Consider the following 14,812-nt stretch of genomic DNA (forward strand, 5'->3'; position numbering starts at 1 on the left):
GCCTGCCAGAAGTCTCTGGCTTCTGCAATACTTGTCTGAGTGGTTGGTTGGTGAGGACATGAATGGTATGTGCCTGGAAATAAGGTCTCAGGCGTCTGGCGGACACTACTAAGGAAAAAGCCAGCTTCTCGATGAATGGGTACCGAACCTCAGCATCCTGTAATGCCTTGCTAACGTAATGCACCGGATGCTCAACGCCTTCTTGTGGTCTGATGAGCACCGAGCTAACTGCTGTAGCTGAGATGGATAGGTAAATTGTGAGGATGTCTTGATCGGTGCATATTTACATATCATTTTGTACCCTTCTAGCTTATGATTTGGTTATGTTTTTGAGTTAAACTTGTGCTTTTAATCCTTTTTGTGTTTATCTTTCAGTTCATTGAGCTTTAGGTAATAATGATGGCTTTGGATAGTAAATGATGCAATCCATGCATGTTAGGGCCTAATTTGGATGAATGGATGAAGAGCTTAAAGACAAACTCAATTTTGGCTACAGTCCCCTGCCAGCCCAGTTTCGTAGGTCATATTACAAGCTTTGTTTCAGCAACCTACATAGCTCGGATGAGGCCACATTCTTCATGAAAGTTGTTCCAATGGGTGTGTAATATAACATATCCAAAATTCAGCCCCATTGGATAAATATGGAGTCTGTTACCTAGCAAACACAGAGCCATGCTCAGGATGGATTTTATCAGCGCGCAAAATGAGTTAGCAATTTGTTTTGGCCTTAACTTCCTCCTCCGACCTTGGATTGGCCCAAATGATATATGGCTGGAAAGAAGACATTCTGAACTTCAGGTTTGAGTGCTTAAAGTTCTAATTTGATTAAGAGAAGCCCAAGTTGTAAGCCCTTGAAGTTGCTGGTCATGCTGACCTCAGCATGTGCTGGTTGGATGCTTGGTCATGGTGAGCTAGGTATGAGCTATCATTTCTGGTTGGAAGCTTGGTCATGGTGACATGAAGATGAGCTAGGGCTGCTGGTGGGATCTATTGGTGCATCAACCAATTCAAGATTTTCTAATACAAGTGCATCAACCATTTCAGATTTTATAATGGAAGTGTTGTATGCATTAGTGAAGTGCATCAACCGTTTCAGATTTTATAAAACAAGTGTTGTATGCATTAGCCATAATTAATTCAGATTTTCAGCTTCCTTAGGCCTATATATAGTGAGGTTTCCCAAGCTTGTAAACACACCCCAAGGGGGGGAGCTCTCAAACACTTCTCTAGAGCTCCCTTCCCTTCTCTCCCTCAAATTCTCTTAGTTTTGCTTTCTAGTTCTCAATTCTAGCTTTCTTTAATGTTTTCTTAGTTGTAATTTATTTTTCTTGTAATGTACATTCTTTTCTTTAGTTTCAAGTTTGATTAGTTTCCAAGTTTCAATTATGGTTTTTGTTCTTATTCATTATGCTTATAAGTTAATATGCTAGTTTGAATGATTGATCACCATTTAGGCTTGCATGTTAGCTATCTTGGTTTGAATTAAGAGTAGACACCATGCTTTAATTCGAATTGAACTATGAATAGGAAGAGTATGTATGGACATTCGACAACAGGGATTAGATACATGCTTGGTTGTTTAAATTGTTCTTCTATGCTTAATGGGTTCCTAATGCTTAATTTTAGGTTAGACAACAAATGATCAAATTAGGGAATTAGGAACACAAGGTTATGACCACACACCATGGCTTAATCATACATTAGCTAGAATCAATTCGTTAATCTAATTGAACTTGGGAACTTATCTGCTTGAGTTAGTTATTTTCTTTCTTCCTTGTTTTTATTTATTTCCCTTCTTTTTCATTTCTGTTTTGTGTAGGGAAAATGAATTGAATCATTCAATCACCAATCCTCGTGGGATCGACCTCGCACTTACATACGCTATACTACCGAACGGTTCGTGCACTTGCGAGTATCACAAGTTGAGGATGCAACTGAATCCATTTTGGTGAAGCTGTATCTACACAACAAGTTTTTGGCGCCGTTGCCGGGGATTGGCAACATAGTTTGGTTCTATTTCTTTTCCCTACTTGTTTTATTTTTATTTTTCATTTTCATGTTTTTCTAGACAATTTCAAGTTTTAAAGTTAATGACGTTAATGGACAAGTTGTGTTTGTAGTCCAACGGAAAAGGACAATTGCCCAACAAGCAAGAGAACTGGGTTTAAGTCCCAGCTTACACAACCCATTGGTGCTTGTTGCTTTGAAGCATGGAATTGGATGTGTGTTGATTTTCCTTTTCATTTTAGTTTTTATTTCCTAATCCTTTTAATTCCATTTCAAGTTTGTGTGTTTGTTTTAGCAATTTATGATGGCTTAATAAAAATGGAGAGAGATGGCAACCTCAATCATAAGAATGGGAAGTGTGGAGCAATGGGAGAAGTCGCGACCTCCAAGTGCATCACATTCGACCTAATCGCTTCAAGGGGGAGCATTTCAATCCTTTCTCTTCTTTGAATTATGTTTATTTCCGTCATTGTTTTTACCTTTTGGTCCGTGTTGAGTTCTTTGTTTTTCTGTGCTGAATCCAACCATATAAAGAACGTGAAATTTGGACTTACGGTTGGAAAGTTATAGCCTAAAAACTGAACACAGGTCGAAGCTGAAAAACAGAGAAACGAATCTGTCCAAATGGTGATAAACGGGTGATAGAAAGTGCTGTTTGTGTTTTTCTTTGGTTTATTGGTTTGTTTCTTTTAGTACAACAATTTATGTTGTTTGTTTGAATTTGTTTAGAGTACTTAGTTCATTTTCATTTATGGTTTGTTGTTCCATTTTATCTTAATTTGTTTTTGTTTCTTATCTTAAAAAATTTTAATTTTTTTTTTCATATGAGCTGACTTATGGTAACTCCAGTGAGCACTTCCGTCAATACAGTGTCTAGGAGTTCTATAGGCGACACCTTCGGTGTCTAAGAAGTTTGGGTTTTAAGCGGGACCATTGTGACCCCTCCAACCTTCCCGGATCCCCTGGCTGTGTTTTCTGAGGCCCTTAACTGGTCATCCATGAGTTGCTTGTATATTTGTGTGTTTTTTTTCAAAAAAAAAAAAAAACAAAACAAAACAAAAATTAAAAAATTAAAAAATTAAAAAGTTTAAAAAAAAATTGAAATTTGAGTTTTTATTTAATTTTCCTTGTAAATTGCAATTTGGAACTTCTTTGTTGTTTTTTTTTTCTTTGTGTGGTCAGTTAGTTGTAAATAATAATAAATTAAAAAAAAAAATCAATTTGGAAGTTCTTTGTTTTCTTTTATGTTCTTTTTTTTGTTTTGTTAGGTTAGTTTATTTATTTACGTGGTGTGGTTAGTTAGTTTATTTCTGAGTGTTAAAAACACATTTTTATTTCATTTCAAACATTACAAACAAAGAAAAAAAAAAGTAAAACAAAAAAAAAAACAAAAAAACAAAAAAAACATTCAAGTAAATTAAAAATAAAAACAACTTCTTCATCTTCATGGCATGCCTCTATTGTCTCTTACTTGCAGAATCTGCAGCAGCTCCACATGGTCCTCATTTTTTCTTTGCAGTGCTTCCACGTGCTGATTGGCACAGTAGAGCCGCTTCTGCAAGTCCGCCACCATAGCCTTCAAGGAAGCTATTTCCTCGCTCATCGCGGCACACTCCCTTGTCCTCGCTAGTAGGCGCATGCCCAAATTGGTAGCGGAGACCGCGTGGGACTCCTCTACCGCTGCCTTGTCAGACCTCTGTGCCACATGCAGATGATCTGTCGGAGTGAGCTTGCTGCTAATCATGCCTCCTAGCAGCACTGCTCTGTTCGGCAGTGCCTCAGAAAAGTTCGGTATTGCCTCAGCAAAGTTTGAGGCCGTACCGTGATGATATGTGGAGTTTGGGAAGACACGGTTTGGAGGAGCCCTTATCTGGGCATTCGGAGGTGCAAGGGACAGCTCAAGGTCGAGATCATCAAGGTGAGTGCATGAGGATGCCATTTTTTTGTTTCTGGATTTTTTGATGTTTTTCCTTGAGTTTGCAGGAAGAAATGCTGGGTATCATCCGCTTGTAGAGGCGTGCTTTAAATAGACATATGCTGATGAAGGTGCCAACACCATTTCGGATTTCCCGGGCATGCTCGACCTAATCGCTTCAAGGGGGAGCACCTTTACTTTACTTTACTTTTTTTCCTCCGTGTTTTCTGGTGTTTAATATTTTTGCCCGTTACTTTCATTTTCTAGAGCTTTGTGTTTTTGCTTTTCCCTTTCGGCTATCATCTTTAGTTTATTTTAGTTAGGGAAATGTGTTTTCTTTTCCGTTTGTCGTCTTTGTTTTATTTTAGTTGGGAAGTGTGTTTTCTTTTTCTTTTTCTTTTTCTTTTTCTTTTTCTTTCTGCAACCTTACTCTTTTATTTCCGAAACAAAATAACGAAAATATAAAAACAACAAAATAAAATAAAAACAACAATAATGCAGTAGGAAATCATTTCTTCTCGGTGCTTGGTGTCTCGACCATTGGAGCTTTGAGTTTGGCCCTCTGGCTGTCCTCTTCCGGGGCTTCACGCACAGCTTCTTGGGGCTCATCACTTGAGCTCCCAAAGATCGCAATCTTAGCTTGAGCGTAACTACTCTCGCGATCTGCTTGTTTGCGTTTACCCGGTCGGTCTAGGTCTTCCAGCTGTTTTCGCATGTCGCGAGAGTACAACTCTACCATCTTTGATAGGTGATCGGTGCATATTTACATATCATTTTGTACCCTTCTAGCTTATGATTTGGTTATGTTTTTGAGTTAAACTTGTGCTTTTAATCCTTTTTGTGTTTATCTTTCAGTTCATTGAGCTTTAGGTAATAATGAGGGCTTTGGATAGTAAATGATGCAATCCATGCATGTTAGGGCCTAATTTGGATGAATGGATGAAGAGCTTAAAGACAAACTCAATTTTGGCTACAGTCCCCTGCCAGCCCAGTTTCGTAGGTCATATTGCAAGCTTTGTTTCAGCAACCTACATAGCTCGGATGAGGCCACATTCTTCATGAAAGTTGTTCCAATGGGTGTGTAATATAACATATCCAAAATGCAGCCCCATTGGATAAATATGGAGTCTGTTACCTAGCAAACACAGAGCCATGCTCAGGATGGATTTTATCAGCGCGCAAAATGAGTTAGCAATTTGTTTTGGCCTTAACTTCCTCCTCCGACCTTGGATTGGCCCAAATGATATATGGCTGGAAAGAAGACATTCTGAACTTCAAGTTTGAGTGCTTAAAGTCTTAATTTGCTTAAGGGAAGCCCAATTTGTAAGCCCTTGAAGTTGCTGGTCATGCTGACCTCAGGATGAGCTATTATTTCTGGTTGGAAGCTTGGTCATGGTGACATGAAGATGAGCTAGGGCTGCTGGTGGGATTTATTAGTGAAGTGCATCAACCAATTCAGATTTTATAATGCAAGTGTTGTATGCATTAGTGAAGTGCATCAACCATTTCAGATTTTATAAAACAAGTGTTGTATGCATTAGCCATACTTAATTCAGATTTTCAGCTTCCTTAGGCCTATATATAGTGAGGTTTCCCAAGCTTGTAAACACACCCCAAGGGGGGGAGCTCTCAAACACTTCTCTAGAGCTCCCTTCCCTTCTCTCCCTCAAATTCTCTTAGTTTCTCTTTCTAGTTTTCAATTGTTGTAATGAAATCTTTTGTGTTGAAATTTTCCTTAAGTTTTTCTTAGTTCCACTTTACTTTTCATTATGTAAATTCTTTTCTTTAGTCTCAAGTTTGATTAGTTTCCAAGTTTCAATTATGATTTTTGTTCTTATTCATTATGCTTATAAGTTAATATGCTAGTTTGAATGATTGATCACCATTTAGGCTTGCATGTTAGCTATCTTGGTTTGAATTAAGAGTAGACACCATACTTTAATTCGAATTGAACTATGAATAGGAAGAGTATGTATGGACATTCGACAACAGGGATTAGATACATGCTTGGTTGTTTAAATTGTTCTTCTATGCTTAATGGGTTCCTAATGCTTAATTTTAGATTAGACAACAAATGATCAAATTAGGGAATTAGGAACACAAGGTTATGACCACACACCATGGCTTAATCATACATTAGCTAGAATCAATCCGTTAATCTAATTGAACTTGGGAACTTATCTGCTTGAGTTAGTTATTTTCTTTCTTCCTTGTTTTATTTATTTCCCTTCTTTTTCATTTCTGTTTTGTGTAGGGAAAATGAATTGAATCATTCAATCACCAATCCTCGTGGGATCGACCTCGCACTTACATATGCTATACTACCAAACGGCTCGTGCACTTGCGAGTATCACAAGTTGAGGATGCAACTGAATCCATTTTGGTGCAGCTGTATCTACGCAACAAGTTTTTGGCGCCGTTGCCGGGGATTGGCAACATAGTTTGGTTCTATTTCTTTTCCCTACTTGTTTTATTTTTATTTTTCATTTTCATGTTTTTCTAGACAATTTCAAGTTTTAAAGTTAATGACGTTAATGGACAAGTTGTGTTTGTAGTCCAACAGAAAAGGACAATTGCCCAACAAGCAAGAGAACTGGGTTTAAGTCCCAGCTTACACAACCCATTGGTGCTTGTTGCTTTGCAGCATGAAATTGGACGTGTGTTGATTTTCCTTTTCATTTTAGTTTTTATTTCCTAATCCTTTTAATTCCATTTCAAGTTTGTGCGTTTGTTTTAGCAATTTATGACAGCTTAATAAAAATGGAGAGAGATGGCAACCTCAATCATAAGAATGGGAAGTGTGGAGCAATGGGAGAAGTCGCGACCTCCAAGTGCATCACACTCGACCTAATCGCTTCAAGGGGGAGCATTTCAATCCTTTCTCTTTTTTTTGAATTCTGTTTATTTCCATAATTGTTTTTACCTTTTGGTTCACGATGAGTTCTTTGTTTTTCTGTGCTGAATCCAACCATATAAAGAACGTGAAATTTGGACTTACGGTTGGAAAGTTATAGCCTAAAAACTGAACACAGGTCGAAGCTGAAAAACAGAGAAACGAATCTGTCCAAATGGTGATAAACGGGTGATAGAAAGTGCTGTTTGTGTTTTTCTTTGGTTTATTGGTTTGTTTCTTTTAGTACAACAATTTATGTTGTTTGTTTGAATTTGTTTAGAGTACTTAATTAATTTTCGTTTATGGTTTGTTGTTCCATTTTATCTTAATTTGTTTTTGTTTCTTATCTTAAAAATTTTAAAAAGATTTTTCATATGAGCTGACTTATGGTAACTCCAGTGAGCACTTCCGTCAATACAGTGTCTAGGAGTTCTATAGGCGACACCTTCGGTGTCTAAGAAGTTTGGGTTTTAAGCGGGACCATTGTGACCCCTCCAACCTTCCCGGATCCCCTGGCTGTGTTTTCTGAGGCCCTTAACTGGTCATCCGTGAGTTGCTTGTATATTCGTGTGTTTTTAAATTAAGTTTATTTTTATTTTCTTTGTTTTCTTTTCTGTTGAGTCTTTGTTTTTGATTTGTTTTTGTTTTTGTTTCGTTAAGTTAGTTTATGTTTTTATTTACGTGGTTTGGTTGGTTAGTTTATTTCTGAGTGTTAAAACACATTTTTATTTCAAACATTGCATAAAAAAAAAAAAAAAAAAAACAACAAAACAACAAAAACAAAATAAAACAAAAACAATAAATAAAAAAAACAAAAAAAAGAAAAAAAGAAATATTCTTCATCTTCTTCATCATCATGGCTTGCCTCTATTTTCTCGCACTTGTAGAATCTGCAGCAGCTCCACATGGTCCTCATTTTTTCTTTGCAGTGCTTCCACGTGCTGATTGGCACAGTAGAGCCGCTTCTGCAAGTCCGCCACCATAGCCTTCAAGGAAGCTATTTCCTCGCTCATCGCGGCACACTCCCGTGTCCTCGCCAATAATCGCATGCCCAAATTGGTAGCCGAGACTGCGTGGAGCACAGTTAAATTGTGGGACTCCTCCACCGCTGCCTTGTCAGACCTCTGTGCCACATGCAGATGATCTGTCGGTGTGAGCTTGCTGCCAATCATGCCTCCCAGCAGCGCTGCTCTGTTCGGCACTGCCTCTGCAAAGTTCGGTATTGCCTCAGCAAAGTTTGAGGCCGTGCCATGATGATATGAAGAGTTTGGAAAGACAGTGTTTGGAGGAGCCCTTGTCTGGGCATTCGGTGGTGCAAGTGAGAGCTCAAGGTTGAGATCATCAAGGTGAGTGCATGAGGATGCCATTTGTTTTGCTTCTGAATTTTTTGATGTTTTTCCTTGAGTTTGCAGGAAGAAATGCTGGGTATCATCCGCTTGCAGAGGTGTGGTTTAAATAGACATATGCTGATGAGAGAGAGCCAACACCATTTCGGATTTCCCGGGCATGCTCGACCTAATCGCTTCAAGGGGGAGCACCTTTACTTTACTTTACTTTTTTTTCCTCCGTGTTTTCTGGTGTTTAATATTTTTGCCCGTTACTTTCATTTTCTAGAGCTTTGTGTTTTTGCTTTTCCCTTTCGGCTATCATCTTTAGTTTATTTTAGTTAGGGAACTGTGCTTTCTTTTCCGTTTGTCGTCTTTGTTTTATTTTAGTTAGGGAACTGTGCTTTCTTTTCCGTTTTCTTTTTCCTTCTGCAACTTTACTTCCGAAAACAAATAACGAAAATACAAAAACAACAAAATAAAATAAAAACAACAAAAATGCAGTAGGAAATCATTTCTTCTCAGTACTTGGTGTCTCGACCATTGGAGCTTTGAGTTTGGCCCTCTGGCTGTCCTCTTCCGGGGCTTCACGCACAGCTTCTTGGGGCTCATCACTTGAGCTCCCAAAGATCGCAATCTTAGCTTGAGCGTAACTACTCTCGCGATCTGCTTGTTTGCGTTTACCCGGTCGGTCTAGGTCCTCCAGCTGCTTTCGCATGTCGCGAGAATACAACTCTACCATCTTTGATAGGTTTTTATTCTCGTCCCGCAATACTTCTAGCTGGTGTCGATTCACCTCCACTATCCTTGACCTCTCCCTTTTTAAGCTCTTTATAGCACTTTGACAATCTTCAACCATACTTCGCTCCGCCGCCAACTGAGCTTTCAGCACCTCTACCTCATGGGACTTCGCAAGTAGGCGATGACCCAAACTTGCAACACATGCTGTACTCTGCACGCTCAGTGCCAGGGCATCACTCGTGACTCGGTTGTCATCCCTTATCCCGAACACATGTATATCTTTGGGAGTCACTAAATTTCTGCCAACTCCAATAGCAACATCGTTGTCTAGGAGTATTGAGTCATTGACAGACACAGGCCCCCGTGAGGAGCCAAAGTAGGGCATCCATACTGGTGCTGCTGCTTGGCCCCGTGTTTGAGTCGGTGGAGCTAGGTTGAGATCCAACGAAAATGGGTAGGAAGAGGCCATTTGATTTCTCACTTTTTTTCTTCTTTTCTCTTTTGTGTTTTTGAGTTTGTGGTTTTGTTTTTATCCCCTTCTTTTTCCTTCTTATAGATATAGTCTTTGACAAACCCTAGCCATTGCAGCGTCTAAGCATTTCTGAATCTCCAGCATTCATCGAGTCCCACAACCTTCTCGCTTTCCAACCGTACCCAACACATTTATCTCGACGTGACCTTTCTGAACGGACGCGTTCAGTAAAGTCATCACGACTTTGTATGGCCCCGTAATTTCTGCTTGTGGAGTCTGCGGCGCCTCTATGCGTCGACACGTGGCTCCTGCTTTCTGCCCGTGACTATCCATGAGACGACATTAGGGACCACGTGCTTTCTTTTCAGAAATCCCACTTTGCGCTCATAATTCACGTTTTATCTTCTTTTTTTAAAAAAATAATAATAATAAAAAAACGTGTGGGCTTCGGATTTCATTGTGGGTCGGGTTTTCACCGTTGTTTAGGTTTCAAGGTGGGTTAACTTTCTTTTGGGTTGGGCTTTCAATTGTTTGGGTTTTGGTTTGCGTAAGACTGTCTGTTTAGGGCTTACTGTTTTGTCTGTTTAGGGCTTTCTGTTTCGAGTGTTTTACTGTTTCATTTTTTTTCTTTTTTGTTTATTTGTTTGTTTGTTTTGTAATTTTTATTTTTGTAATTATTTTTTTTGTGTATTTTAATTCTTGTGTGTTTTGTGATTTATATTTACTTTAGTACCTTTCATTTCTTGCTATGACATTGCTTGTTCCTAATTTTTAAACATTGAGGACAATGTTCATTTCTAGGTTTGGGGGTATTGGAGTTTAGCATGTAAATTTGATTTTTTTTCCTTAATTTAATTTAATTTTTTTGCTTGTTTTTATTTTTATTTTATTTTGTTTGAGTCTTGCTTTTATTTTTATTTTGATTTTATTCACTTTCCGAACACATTTGATGAGATTGTGATAAATGTTTGCATGACTTAAATGAAAATTGGATTTCATTTTATTTTAGTGTTTTTTTTTCTTTATTAAAAAAAAAAAAATTTAAAAAAAATTTTAATTTGGCATTGTTCTAACATGATATGCTTGAAACCTTCTTTAAACTTGCCATTTGTTTCATAATTTTCCAATTAAAGGATTTGCATGATCCAAAGAATTGTATCAAGCATAAATTAGACTTATATAACCATATAATGTGAGCTTTTGAGCCTTGTGCTTCATTTCATGAGTGTTATACACATACTCTTATTTTCTTGTCATCAAAGTTGTTGTTTGATCTCATTATTCATTGATTTGGTTGAACACTTAAAAGTCATTCATTCTTATGCAATTTGATTTCATGACATTTAAAGAAATGATATTAAGGCCTTCTTTGGATCGTTTGTACCTTTCAAGCTAACCTTATGCATGCTTAAGCATGATTTTCCATTGTTAACCATTTTGAGCCTACATGTAAACCTTTTTCTTTCATTTACCAATTATATTTCCTCGCCTTAGCTTGAAAAACAAATATTTATCTTTCTAAGGAACTCATGAGCTCTAATTCGGATGTGTTTTTCATGCTAAGTTTGGGAAGGGATATTACATAGAAGAAAAAAAAGAAAAAAAAAGAAAATCACACAATTGGTGAAAGAAAAGAAAAGAAAAAAGTTATGATTAAATGGTAGTTGAATGAAATTTTGTTTTTGGGTTTCATTGGTGTTTGGAAAGGAGTTTAAATCATTGTAAATGAAGGTATAAGGAGTTTTGATCATGTAAAAAAAAAAAAAAAAAAAAAATCTAATCGTGATGATTCGAAGTCTTGTAAACAATTTTTTTTTTATGCTCTTACATTGTGAGTTCCTTGGACTTTGTATTATCCATACCTTTCATTTCTCACTCACCTTACACCCTTGGCCCCATTACAACCTATGCTAAAGACCTAAATTGATCTTAAATGTCATGTGGTTGAATTGCATTCATTTTTCTACTTTTAAGTGTTTGGCATCCTTCTTGAGATCATATTAATGCAAGTCCTTCATCTTTTTATTTCGAGTTAAGTCCTTATGGTTTAACTCTAACCTCATGTTTATAACTGAGTATTGCATTGTAGCCTTCTTCCGAGTGATTCATTTGTGAGAGGACAACTTTGGTGAGATTTGAAGTTGAACTTGTGCTTTGTATGATTTTTGAAATTGTGTGAAAACTAAGATTGGGGAATTTGTTGCATTTGGCTATCACACTACCACACTTTGAGCATATTATGTTTTGAACTTTGCCGCTTTGTGAATAATGTTTAAAATTGAGCTTTTATTGTTAAAACTTTTGAGTCATGTGCATGAGTCATTTCTCTTCAGAAAATGTTCGGAAAGATTGTTTTGAGTTCTTTTTATTTTTGTAATTTTTTTTTTGTTTTGTTTTGTTCTGTTTTTGTTAATGTAATTATTATTATTATTTTTTGTTTTTGTTTTTTATTTTGCTTAAGGACTAACAATCTTTTAAGTTTTCTAATTACCTTGTTTTACAGAGTCAGTAAAACGTTTGTGGGTATCGTATCTGTTAAACCCTCAGGAGACACAACTCCTCCTACTAGGGATGCCTAGAGGTTTAAAGGCTTGTTGCATATGCTCAATGCAATCGAGTTACCTACGAAAGTGGTCTAGTTAACTTCTTGTTTGTTTTTATCTTTGTTTTCCTTTTGTTTTGCTCGAGGACTAGCAAAATCTAGGTTTGGGGGTATTTGATCGGTGCATATTTACATATCATTTTGTACCCTTCTAGCTTATGATTTGGTTATGTTTTTGAGTTAAACTTGTGCTTTTAATCCTTTTTGTGTTTATCTTTCAGTTCATTGAGCTTTAGGTAATAATGAGGGCTTTGGATAGTAAATGATGCAATCCATGCATGTTAGGGCCTAATTTGGATGAATGGATGAAGAGCTTAAAGACAAACTCAATTTTGGCTACAGTCCCCTGCCAGCCCAGTTTCGTAGGTCATATTGCAAGCTTTGTTTCAGCAACCTACATAGCTCGGATGAGGCCACATTCTTCATGAAAGTTGTTCCAATGGGTGTGTAATATAACATATCCAAAATGCAGCCCCATTGGATAAATATGGAGTCTGTTACCTAGCAAACACAGAGCCATGCTCAGGATGGATTTTATCAGCGCGCAAAATGAGTTAGCAATTTGTTTTGGCCTTAACTTCCTCCTCCGACCTTGGATTGGCCCAAATGATATATGGCTGGAAAGAAGACATTCTGAACTTCAAGTTTGAGTGCTTAAAGTCTTAATTTGCTTAAGGGAAGCCCAATTTGTAAGCCCTTGAAGTTGCTGGTCATGCTGACCTCAGGATGAGCTATTATTTCTGGTTGGAAGCTTGGTCATGGTGACATGAAGATGAGCTAGGGCTGCTGGTGGGATTTATTAGTGAAGTGCATCAACCAATTCAGATTTTATAATGCAAGTGTTGTATGCATTAGTGAAGTGCATCAACCATTTCAGATTTTATAAAACAAGTGTTGTATGCATTAGCCATACTTAATTCAGATTTTCAGCTTCCTTAGGCCTATATATAGTGAGGTTTCCCAAGCTTGTAAACACACCCCAAGGGGGGGAGCTCTCAAACACTTCTCTAGAGCTCCCTTCCCTTCTCTCCCTCAAATTCTCTTAGTTTCTCTTTCTAGTTTTCAATTGTTGTAATGAAATCTTTTGTGTTGAAATTTTCCTTAAGTTTTTCTTAGTTCCACTTTACTTTTCATTATGTAAATTCTTTTCTTTAGTCTCAAGTTTGATTAGTTTCCAAGTTTCAATTATGATTTTTGTTCTTATTCATTATGCTTATAAGTTAATATGCTAGTTTGAATGATTGATCACCATTTAGGCTTGCATGTTAGCTATCTTGGTTTGAATTAAGAGTAGACACCATACTTTAATTCGAATTGAACTATGAATAGGAAGAGTATGTATGGACATTCGACAACAGGGATTAGATACATGCTTGGTTGTTTAAATTGTTCTTCTATGCTTAATGGGTTCCTAATGCTTAATTTTAGATTAGACAACAAATGATCAAATTAGGGAATTAGGAACACAAGGTTATGACCACACACCATGGCTTAATCATACATTAGCTAGAATCAATCCGTTAATCTAATTGAACTTGGGAACTTATCTGCTTGAGTTAGTTATTTTCTTTCTTCCTTGTTTTATTTATTTCCCTTCTTTTTCATTTCTGTTTTGTGTAGGGAAAATGAATTGAATCATTCAATCACCAATCCTCGTGGGATCGACCTCGCACTTACATATGCTATACTACCAAACGGCTCGTGCACTTGCGAGTATCACAAGTTGAGGATGCAACTGAATCCATTTTGGTGCAGCTGTATCTACGCAACAATAGGTTTCTATTCTCGTCCTGCAATACTTCTAGCTGGTGTCGATTCACCTCAACTATCCTTGACCTCTCCCTTTTCAAGCTTTTTATAGCAGTCTGACACTCCTCAACCATACTTCGCTCCGCCGCCAACTGACCTTTCAGCACCTCTACCTCATGGGACTTCGCAAGTAGGCGATGACCCAAACTTGCGACTGTTGCCGTACTCTGCACGCTCAGTGCTAGGGCATCGCTCACGACCCGGTTGTCATCCCTTGTCCCCAGAACACGTATATCTTTAGGAGTCACTAAATTTCTAGCCACTCCAATGGCAACATCGTTGTCCAGGAGTATTGAGTCAGTTACTGTCACAGGCCCCCGTGCGGAAGCAAAGTAGGGCATCCATACTGGTGCCGCTGCTTGGCCTCGTGTCTGAGTCGGTGGAGCTAGGTTGAGATCCAACGAAAATGGGTAGTTAGAGGCCATTTGATTTCTCACTCTCTTTTCTTCTTTCTTTCTTTTCTCTTTTGTGTGTTTTTGAGTTTGTGTTTTTTTACCCTTTCTTTTTACCTTTTATAGACTTAGTCTGCTAAACCCTAGCCGCTGCGGTTCTGAGTTCTGTGCGGCCCTTACGGCTTATCTCTATATGTCGCCGCACCCGTTTCCCAACCCCCTTAATTGCATTTTCACCTTTCACCACCTTCAAATGAAAAAGTCGTCGCGCCTTCCTACGAGTCTAATAATTCTAGCTTGGGGGATGTGAAAGCGGCCTCTGCACGCCGACACGTCCCTCACCTATTTTCCCCGTGACTTCCCAGGAACCAAGGCATCAGGGACCACACTTTTTCTGTTTCGTAAATACCCGCCTTCGCACTCCCAATTCACGTTTCATTAAATTAAAATAAAAAAATAAAAAAATAAATTAATAATAACATGTGGGCTTCGGACTTCATTGTGGGCTTCGGGTTTTCACCGTTGTTAGGTTTCAAAGTGTGTTAACTTCTTTTGGGTTGGGCTTTCAATCGTTTGGGTTTTGGTTTGTGTAAGACTGTTTAGGGCTTTCTGTTTCGAGTGTTTTACTGTTTCATTTTTTTTTTCTTTTTTGTTTA

This window comes from Prunus avium, chromosome 1 (genome assembly GCF_965620075.1).
Source record: "Prunus avium chromosome 1, drPruAviu1.hap1.1, whole genome shotgun sequence".
Classification (NCBI taxonomy): Eukaryota; Viridiplantae; Streptophyta; class Magnoliopsida; order Rosales; family Rosaceae; genus Prunus; species Prunus avium.